An 11,538-nucleotide genomic window follows, 5' to 3' on the forward strand; every position below is an offset into this window, starting at 1 on the left:
TAAATAGAATTGTATCTTGATCATGAATTTCTATAATTATATTATCTTTTTTATAATTTTTTCGAGCAGCTTATACTCTTTATCTATATTCTTTTAGTCAACATGGTAAATTAGGAATTCAGGAGTTTATTCTTTTAAAGGAGGGAAAATTCGAGAATATTTATTAATATTATTACATTGATTACCTTTAAATTTATTATTTTTAAAAAGAGAATCATGTATTTTATAATTATAATATTTAAATAGTTAAAAAAAATACTAATTTGTTGTGTTAGTGATATGAAAAAATTTATTTTAGATCGTGAAATATTTATCAATTTGTAGAATTAGATTTATTAATTTAATTTCTATTAGTTTATCTTTTTTTTTTTTATTAAGTTTATATTTTTTGTTAAATAATATAATTTTTTTTATTGAATGAGTAGTTATTTCTTTAAATTCAATAAGAGTTGTTATAACTTTTTTATTTGATTGAATAAGATTATTATTTATATCTTTTGTTTTAATATTTGCTTCTTTAGTAATTTTTTATAGAAAAGAATATATAAGAGCAGATGAAAATTTTAATCGATTAGTATTAAAATTTGTTTTATCAATAATATTATTAATTATTATACCTAATTTAATTAGAATTTTATTAGGAAGAGATGGGTTAGGGTAAGTATCTTATTGTTTAGTAATTTATTTTCAAAATATTAAATCTCATAATGCTGGTATATTAAGTGCTCTTTCTAATCGTATTGGGGATGTAGCTCTTCTTTTAGCTATTGCTTGAATATTAAATTATGGGAGATGAAATTATGTTTTTTATTTAGAAGTTATACAAAGTTAATTTGAAATATTAATAATTGGGAGATTAGTTATATTGGCTGCTATAACTAAAAGAGCTCAAACTCCTTTTTCATCTTGATTACCTGCTTTCATTCATTCAGCTTTAGTTCATTCTTCTATTTAAGTAACAGCTGGAGTTTATTTATTAATTCTATTTAATATCATTTTAAGAACTTCTTGATTAGGACAACTTTTATTATTATTATCTGGTTTAACAATATTTATAGCAGGTTTAGGAGCTAATTTTGAATTCGACTTAAAAAAAATTATTGCTTTATCAACTTAAAGTCAATTAGGGTTAATAATAAGAATTTAATCTATATGTTTTTATAAATTATCCATTTTTCATTTATTATTTGTATGTGCTGGAGCTATTATTCATAATATAAATAATTCACAAGATATTCGTTTAATAAGAGGATTAAGAATTCATATACGTTTAACTTCTACCAGCAGCCCAGGCGAGAAGACCTGCGCCGCAGTCATTCCCAGCCAGGGAGCGTGGTGTGCCAGTAGGAGCTACCCTGCCAGCACTCCCCACCTCTCACGTCTGATAGGCAGCACCGGCTGGCAAACGGCTGAACATCAGCCGCACACCACCAACGGACACCCCCAAGAGGGGCCTAGCACAGCAGCAGCAGCGGCAGAAAAGGCAAAGGTGCAGGCCAGGAAGATACCTTCTCAGCCCCACCAAAACCAGATGCCGACAACCGCTGGAGGACGACCCTCTAGCTCGGCTCCCCCGGTCATCGGACCCCGTCCGACATACGCGGAGGCTGCCAAGAGAGCTACGCTCATCAGGGTGGCCATACTCCAGGAGGGATTTCCGGCGGCCAGCCTGACCGCAGAGGAACTATCCGGGCTCCAGGAGTCGGTCATGAACGAGATGCTCACGTCAGCGTGGAGCGGTCCGGTCGTGTTCAGGGGAATCCACTTCAGGGTGGGTTACCTGATTATCGACTGCCTGGATGAAGGCTCAGCTGAGTGGGTTAAGGGATGGACCAGACCGGAAGGGATGAGATAGTGGAGCGTGACCACAAGCTCAACTTCCGGTTTGGCCACGTCACCGTGAGCGGTCTGAAAAAGACTAAGAAAGCTCCGGAAGAGACGCCCAATGACGGCATCTGTAAGGCTGTCGAGGATACCCTCGAACCACTGAACGTGGAGCCGAAGTTGCAGAGTGGGGAGCAGGATGGACAATCCATCACCAGCATGGACATTGGGGACGACCAAGGGGATGGACACCCTATGTCATCCCAAGAGCTGGCCCAGGAGCTCCTCCTGGACGACAGCTGCGAGGAAGCTGTGATAAACGGTGGTGGAGAGACTTGCTGTCTCTCTTCACCAGACATCACGGAGCACCTCGGAGTGATGGCTGCAACAAACAGCAGTCGGCTAGCCCAGGTAAGCATCCATCGGGCCAAAGCAGCATCTGCTGTCTTGGCGAGGATATTGACCTCCCAACACCTCGGGCTAGCCCTTGTACAGGAGCCATGGTGGCACCATGGCATAAAAGGCCTGTACACGAAAGACACTAAGGTAATATGCGATCCAGGAGGATTACCTCCCAGATCATGCATCGTTATAAGGAAAGATATCAATTATAGTATCTTTTCAGAGTTCATGAGCAGAGACTGCGTCGCCGTAACCATCAACGGCACAGGAGCTTCACCGAAACTAGCAGTGGCCTCCGCCTACTTTGCCGGGGAGGAGGCCTGTCCACCGCCAGGAATACCCGGGCTCGTGGACCACCACAAACAAGATCCCCCTCATCATAGGATGTGATGCCAACGCGCATCATGTGATCTGGGGCAGCACGGATGTCAACAACAGAGGTGATCAATTACTAGAATTTATTTTAAACAATAACCTAGAGATCTGTAATGTCGGCGCCAGGCCGACATTTGTTACTAGGGTACGGGAAGAGGTGCTAGACATAACTCAAGCAACCAATTCATTTAAACCCCACACTAGGAACTGGCATGTGTCACCAGGAGAATCCATGTCCGACCACAGGACAATTTTGTTTGAGGTAGCCTTCAATACAAAAAGATCTAACCCTAAAAGAAACCCCAGAAAAACAAACTGGGACAAATTCAGGTCAACTCTAGAGCTCAATCTTTCCAACGAACCGTCAGGATACCCTAGACATCCCTTGGAATTAGATAGAGCGGTAGACAACCCAGGTCACGAAATAGTGAATGCCTTTGAAAACAGTTGTCCTCTAGGCAGACAGAAGCGGGACAGACGCACCATGGTGGAATGCTAGTCTTGAACGACTACGAGTAACCACTCGGAAGCTCTTCAACAAACCAAAAACTGATAGGAACTGGGAACTATACAGGCGAAGCCTGACGCTCTACAGCAAAGAGATCAGGAAAGCCAAACGGAAAAACAAAAGGAACTTCTGTGAGGCAATAAGTAACGTCAACGAATGCGCGAGAATGCACAAAGCAATGGCTAAAAGTGCAACGGATAGTAAAGGGAATAACACCTTCACCTCCACGGATCGGGAGAAATAAGAATTGCTATTTGACACGCATTTCCCGGGGAGTACTCCCACTACGGGAAACATAAGGCGTGATCAACATAGAACCCCTAGGATAGTAGCTAGTGACTGGGCAGCAGCCAAGTCTATAGTTACGTCCGAGAAACTCAAATGGGCAATTGGAACCTTCCAACCATTTAAATCACCGGGATTAGACATGATCTCTCCAGCTTTCTTACAGCAGGGGCAGGAACTACTCCTAACCCGCCTAAGAAGACTAATGGTGAGCAGCCTAACCCTTGGGTACATCCCAACTGCATGGTGAAGCGCTAGGGTGGTCTTCAGCCCCAAGATCGGGAAGCTGAACTTTGTTTTGTCTTAAAACGTTGGAAAAACTGGTAGACTACAATATCAGAAGAACAGCTCTCAGAGACTGTCCGCTGCAAAACACACAGCATGCATACAGAGCGGGTCGTTCAACAGACACTGCACTTTATCAACTATGCCGCACCCTAGAAGGGGCAATTGACAGCAAAGAAATAGCTATCTGTGCCTTTCTAGACATAGAGGGAGCCTTCAAAAACACATCACATGATGCAGTTCGAGCTGTCCTGTCCAGAAGGAACATAGATGCTACTACGAGCAAATGGATTGGCAACCTGCTTGAATCCATGCAAGCAACATGTACACTGGGTTCGGATAGAGTGACAATTGCAACCAGCAGAGGCTGCCCGCAAGGAGGAGTACTGTCCCCTTTGCTATGGAGTCTGCTAGTAGATGAGCTTCTCAGCAGACTGGAAAAGGAATCCAATGTCAGGGATACGCCGATGACATCGTGATAATCGCCAGGGGCAAATTTGAAGCGACACTCTGCGACATCGTCCAACTCGGTCTAAAGATAACACTAGACTGGTGCAGGGAGGTTGGACTCAACTTATATCCTGCTAAGACAGTCATCGTTCCCTTCACAAGGAAGTACAAACTACAGAGAATAAGACAAATCTCACTGCTAGGAACTCCTATAGAAACTCGCCGAGAGGTTAAATATCTAGGAATCACCTTGGATAGTAAGCTGAACTTCGCTTCCCATGTCCAAAATACATTTGAAAAGTGTTACAGAGCACTCTATACCTGTCGAAAAATTGCTGGGAAATCCTGGGGAACCAGGCCTCAGATATTACGATGGCTATACTTAATGATCGTGAGACCAATCCTCACTTACGGAGCACTTGCATGGGGTAAACGAGCTAAGCTCACCAGCATGCAAAACCAGCTAGGAAAGCTGCAAAGACTTGCCTGCAATGAGGACCTGTCCTACAACTGCCTTAGTAATTCTGATGGAGCTAACACCACTCCACTGTGTTATTGAAATTCAACGCAAAGCTACACTCCTGAGAATAAGCACTAAGGGCACATGTATTGGTTGCATTCTAAATAACAGGGATGCGACTAATATGTTAGGTGAGGTGCCCCTAATACTCCACCCTAGGGATGAAATGACAGCCGAACTAATCTTCGAGCAGAACTTCACACCACACCTAGGCAATAAGAAAGATTGGACCACATTGTCTGAAGTGCACCCGATGGCTAAACACACCATTGCATGGTACACAGATGGATCCCTGACACAACAAGGCACGGGCCTTGGAGTGGTAGGGCCTCGCATAAAATATCACGAATCCCTTGGCCAATATACCAGCATATTCCAGGCTGAGGTATGTGCCATTGGACGTTGTGCAGAGCTCAACATACAGGGTCGATACAAGGAAAAGGACATATCGATCCTTTCGGACAGCCGAGCAGCAATTACTGCTTTACATAGTAACAAAACCACCTCGAAGCTAGTCCTAGAGGTGAAGAGTAAGCTAAATATATTGGGCAGCCGAAACAGGCTGGTCCTCAGATGGATTCCGGGACATAAGGATATATCCGGAAATGAATGCCGATAAAATGGCAAAACTAGGAGCCGAACAGCTCCTGATAGGACCAGAGCCCTACTGTGGCATAGGGAGGCACACTATAAAAGAATACCTTAGGAAAGAGGAAGGCGCCATGAGACAAGAACACTGGAGGAATACCCCAGGCCTAAGGCAAGCTAAAACTCAAATAAATAACTACAACAAGAAGAGGTTCAAGGAACTTATTCAACTAGGGAAAAATTTACTTAGGATCGTTACCGGATTACTAACCGGGCACTGTAGACTGAAAAGTCACCTAGGTAAGATGGGAATAACCAGCAGTAGAACTTGCAGATTCTGCGACATAGAGGACGAAACCTCTAAACACATCATCGCAGACTGTCCGGCTTTAGCAAGTATAAGATGTAAAATCTTAGGAACCAAAACTCTTACACCTGAGCTCCTAGGAAGAATCAACCCACTAAAACTCCTCGACTTTATTCGAGGAAGTGGGTTGATATCTGAGCTGTAGGCTCTGAATGGGGGTACAATAGATCTTACAGGTCGCGGTACACTAAACACCCCGATACTAATAATAATAATAACTTCTACTTGTTTTAATGTTTCTAATATAGCTTTATGTGGGATACCATTTTTAGCTGGATTTTATTCTAAGGATATAATTTTAGAAATTGTTATATACATTAATATACTTTCATTTTTTTTATATTTTTTTCTACCGGTTTAACTGTAAGTTATTCTTTTCTTTAGTATATTATTCTATAGTTGGGGATTTAAATTGTGGTAGTTTAAATATATTAAATGATGAAAGTTGAATTATATTACCAGGTATAATAGGTTTATTAATAATAAGAATTATTGGGGGTAGAATAGTAAATTGATTAATTTTTCCTATTCCTTATATAATTTGTTTACCTTTATTTATAAAACTATTAACTATATTTGTTTTTATTTTTGTGATTTATTTTGTTATTTAATTTCTATAACAAATTTATATTCATTAAATAAATCTTTATTAAATTATAATTTTTCAGTGTTTTAGGTTCAATATGATTTATACCTTATATTGGAACTTATGGAATAATTTTTTATCCTTTAAATTAAGGTCAATTAATTGTTAAAAGTTTTGATCAAGGTTGATCTAAATATTTTTGAGGTCAACATTTATATTATAAATTAATGACTTATTCTAAAAATTTATTTTTAATACATAATAATAGTTTAAAAATTTATTTTATGTTATTTGTATTTTGAATTTTAATTTTATTTAATTTTTTACTATTTTTATATTCAAATAGCTTATATTTAGAGTATGACACTGAAGATGTTATGGAGATTAATTAATCTTTGAATATAGTAAATTTTAATAATTTATAAAAATAAACATATTTTATTATTACAATGAACATGTAAGGTTTTATTTAAACTATATAAATATATGTATAAATGGAATTTAACCATTAAGAGAAAAAAGTTTGCAGCTTTTACTTGACCAACATACTTCCTTAATTATGGTTAAATTCCCAGTTATATCATTAACTCCACAAGACTCCTGTGTGAAGTATCTTGGCATGCACCTCGACCGCAGACTAACATGGAAACACCACATAAAAGCGAAAAGACAACAACTCAAACTGAAAACACTGAAAATGTCCTGGTTACTAGGTAGAAAATCAACAGCCACTTTGGAAAACTAAATTCTTCTCTACAAAAGCCATTTTGAAGCCTGTTTGGACCTACGCTATCCAACTCTGGGGAACAGCTAGCAATTCAAATATTGAAATACTTCAGCGCTACCAATCAAAAACCTTGCGACAAATTGTTAACGCTCCATATTATGTAACCAATGCAAATATTCATAAAGATCTAAATATTCCAACTGTAAAAGAGGAGATAAAAAAATATAGTAAGAAATATACAGACAGACTTCTCAATCATGTAAATAATTCTAGTAGACAATAGATTAACATTCAAAAGACTCAAAAGATTCCACATTCTTGATCTCCCTGATAGGTAAATTTAAGTAAACGAGAAATTAAGTTAATAGCAGGTTTCACTGGAAATCTGCTATTCCTGTTATGTAAATATTAGTGATACAATTTACTTATTGTCATTAGACAGATTGTAAATAAAAATTAAATTAAAACCAAAAAAAAAAATATATCATTAACAGTGATACGCCTCTTTTTGGCTTCAATTAAAGAATAAGGGAAAAATTACCTAAGGTTAGGTCGAAACTAACTGCAATTGATTTTTGAATGCAAATCAAATGTTATAATTAACTACAAATATACTTTTATACTATATAGATAATAATAATAATTTATCATCAGTAAATTGTGATATATAAAAATAATCAAACTACATCAACAAAATGTCAATATCATGCAGCTGCTTCAAATCCAAAATGATGATTTTTTGAAAAATGATTATTTTAATGACGCAATAAACATACTAATAAAAAAGTTGTTCCAATTAATACATGAACTCCATAAAATCCTGTTGCTATATTAAATGTTGAACCATAAACTAAATCCGCAATAGTAAAAGGAGCTTCAATATATTCGTAAGTTTGTAAAATTGTAAAATAAATTCCTAATAAGACTGTGAAAAATAATCCCTGAGTAGTTTGTGAATGATTTACAGTTACTCCTGATGCTAGTAAAATAGCTGTATTTAATAAAGGAATTTGAAATGGGTTAAATGAAATAATACCTAAAGGAGATCATGAAGCTCCTAATTCAATTGTTAGGGATAAACTTTTATGAAAAAAAGTTAAAAAAAAAATTACAAAAAATAAAACTTCTGATAAAATAAATAAAATTATTCCTCATCGTAATCCAATAGTTACTACGTAATTATGTAATCCTTGATAAGTTCCTACTCGTGAAACATCTCGTCATCACTGATAAACTGTTAAAATAGTGATAGTATTACCTAAACAAAATAATGAAATATCGTATTGATGAAATCATTTTACTATACTTGATACAGTTGTTACAGCTCCAATAGCACCAGTTAAGGGTCATAGGCTATAATCAACTAAATGAAAAGGATTTGAATGTGTAGACATTAATTTACTTCTCTAGAATATAAAGTTCTTAATACAGAAAATACATATGATTGAATTATAGCTACAGCTGATTCTAAAACTAATAAAGCAATTTGAGCAATTAGTAAAAATGAAACTAATAAATAAGATATAGAAAGTCCAGTATTTCCTAAAAGAGTGTATAATAAGTGACCAGCAATTATATTAGCTGTTAATCGCACAGCTAATGTTCCAGGTCGAATAATATTTCTAATATTTTCAATACATACTATAAAAGGTATTAGAACTGAAGGTGTTCCTTGTGGTACTAAATGAGCAAATATATGTTGTGTATGATTAATTCATCCGTATAACATAAAACATAATCATAAAGGTAATGCTATTGATACTGTTAAAGTTAAATGTCTTGTTGTAGTAAAAATAAAGGAATAAAAATAAGGGAATAACCTTATAAAATTATTAAATAGAATTAATGAGAATTAATAAATAAAAATAAATGTAGAACCATTATGATCTGAAGGTCCTAATAATATTTTAAATTCTTTATGAAGAGTTAATAGAATATAATTTCAAAAAATATTATATCGAGAAGGTATTAATCAATAAGTTGATGGAATTATTAAAAGTCCTAAAAATGTTCTTAATCAATTTAATGATAGATTAAAAATAGCTGTAATACAGAAAATAAATTTGTTATCATTTTCAGTTTATTGAATTGAAATTAATATTTTTTAATTCGTTAGATTTAGGTGAAGATGGTATATAAGAATAATAATTAATTGAACAAAATAAAATAAATGTAATAGAAAAAAAGAATAAATAAAAGTAATCATCTAATTGGGGCTATTTGTGGGATTAAAAAATATTAATAATTTAATAATTTTAGTTTGACACACTAATGTTATAATTTTAACTAATTTTCTATCATTAGAAGTAAGTGCAAATTTACTATGGAATGGGTTAGGAGACCAGTACTTGCTTTCAGTCATTTAATGAAGTATTATTTCTAGAAATTCATTTAATAAAATAATTTACAGGTACACTTTCAATAACAATTGGTATAAAACTATGATTAGCTCCACAAATTTCTGAGCATTGACCATAAAATAAACCTGGACGGTTAATAAAAAAATTAGTTTGGTTTAATCGGCCAGGAGTCCCATCTACCTTTACACCTAAAGCTGGAACTGTTCAAGAATGAATTACATCGGCAGCTGTAACTAAAATTCGAATTTGAGAATTTATTGGCAATACAATTCGATTATCAACATCTAATAATCGGAATCCATCTGTTGATTACTCATATGTTGGGATTATATATGAATCAAATTCAATATTACTAAAATCTGAATATTCGTAACTTCAATATCATTGGTGACCAATTCTTTTTAAAGTTACTGAAGGTTCGTTAATTTCGTCTAATAAATGTAAATAGAAGGTAAGGCAATAAATAATAAATAATAAAATAATTGCTGGTAGAATAGTTCAAATTATTTCAATTAATTGTCCGTGTAAAAGAAATCGATTTACATAATTATTAAAAAATTATATAAATATTAAATATCCAACTAATTCAGTAATTATAACTAAAATTTATAATGCGTGATCATGGAAAAAAATTTAATTGTTCCATTAAAGGAGAAGCTCTATCTTGTAAACCTTAATTAGCTCATGTAGGCATTAATTATTTCTAATAAAAGTAAAATACTTTATATATGGAGCTTAAGTCCATTGCACTTATCTGCCATATTAGAAATTAATTTGTTAAAAGTGGTAATTCAGAATAGCTATGTTCAGCAGGAGGAGTATTTTGGTATCATTCAATAGATGAATTTAATTGAATAGGATAAATTACTTGTCGTTGTGAAACTAAACTTTCTCAAATAATATAAAAAATAATAAAATTTCTAATAATGAAATAGTTGACACAATTGTTGATACAACATTTCAAGTTGTGTAAGAATCTGGGTAATCAGAGTATCGTCGGGGTATTCCTGCTAGACCTAAGAAATGTTGAGGGAAAAACGTTAAATTTACTCCAATAAATATAATAACAAATTGACTTTTTAATCATTTAGTATTTAATGTTAAACCTGTAAATAAAGGGTATCGATGAATAAATCCTGCTATTATAGCACATACTGCTCCTATTGATAAAACATAATGAAAATGAGCTACTACATAATATGTAACATGAAGAATAATATCAACAGATGAATTAGCTAATACTACTCCTGTTAATCCTCCAACTGTGAATAAAAAAACAAATCCTAAAGCCCATAAAATAGCTGGTGAGTAAGAAAGTTGAGTTCCATGTAAAGTTGCAAATCATCTAAAAATTTTAGTTCCCGTAGGTACAGCAATAATTATAGTGGCAGATGTAAAATAAGCTTGAGTATCAACATCTATCCCTACTGTGAATATATGATGAGCTCAAACAATAACTTTTTACCTGATTCTTGACTAATAGATGAGAAATTATTCCAAATCCTGGTAAAATTAAAATGTAAACTTCTGGATGACCGAAAAATCAAAATAAATGTTAGTATAAAATAGGGTCACCTCCTCCTGCTGGGTCAAAAAATGAGGTATTTAAATTTCGATCTGTTAATAATATAGTAATAGCCCCAGCTAAAACTGGTAATGATAACAGAAGTAATAAAGCAGTAATTACTACTGATCAAACAAATAAAGTTATTCGATCTAATGTAATTCCAGTTGATCGTAACTTAATTAATGTAGTAATAAAATTTACTGCTCCTAAAATAGAAGAAATTCCAGCTAAGTGTAAAGAAAAAATTTTTAAATCTACTGAAGAACCTCCAAGAGCGATTCCAGCAGAAAGAGGAGGGTAAACTGTCTATCCTGGTCCAGCTCCGTTTACAACAATTCTTCTCACTAATAGTAAGGAAAGAGCAGGAGGTAGTAATCAAAATCTTATATTATTTATTCGTGGTAATGCCATATCTGGTGCTCCTAATATTAAATGTACTAATCAATTACCAAATCCTCCAATTATAATTGGTATTACTATAAAGAAAATTATAATAAAAGCATGTTCGGTTACAATTACATTATTAATTTGGTCATCCCCAATTAATGCTCCTGGATGACCTAATTCAGCTCGAATTAAACTTCTTAAAGATGTTCCTACTATTCCGGCTCAAGCTCCAAGCTCAAGCTCCTAAAATAAAATATAAAGTTCCAATATCTTTATGATTGGTAGAAAATAATCATTGTCGCGATTT

The 11,538-nt window shown here is 34.6% G+C and overlaps 3 pseudogenes; 2 read left to right on the forward strand and 1 right to left on the reverse strand.

Annotated features, from left to right (window-relative positions):
- Positions 1 to 307: 307 nt before the first annotated feature.
- On the forward strand, positions 308 to 1,413 carry LOC128265234 (NADH-ubiquinone oxidoreductase chain 5-like; annotated as a pseudogene).
- Positions 1,414 to 5,821: 4,408 nt separating this feature from the next.
- LOC128265239 (NADH-ubiquinone oxidoreductase chain 5-like) lies at positions 5,822 to 6,527 on the forward strand (annotated as a pseudogene).
- Positions 6,528 to 10,044: 3,517 nt separating this feature from the next.
- On the reverse strand, positions 10,045 to 11,538 carry LOC128265237 (cytochrome c oxidase subunit 1-like; annotated as a pseudogene).

This window comes from Drosophila gunungcola, unplaced genomic scaffold (assembly GCF_025200985.1).
Source record: "Drosophila gunungcola strain Sukarami unplaced genomic scaffold, Dgunungcola_SK_2 000104F, whole genome shotgun sequence".
In the NCBI taxonomy this organism is placed as follows: Eukaryota; Metazoa; Arthropoda; class Insecta; order Diptera; family Drosophilidae; genus Drosophila; species Drosophila gunungcola.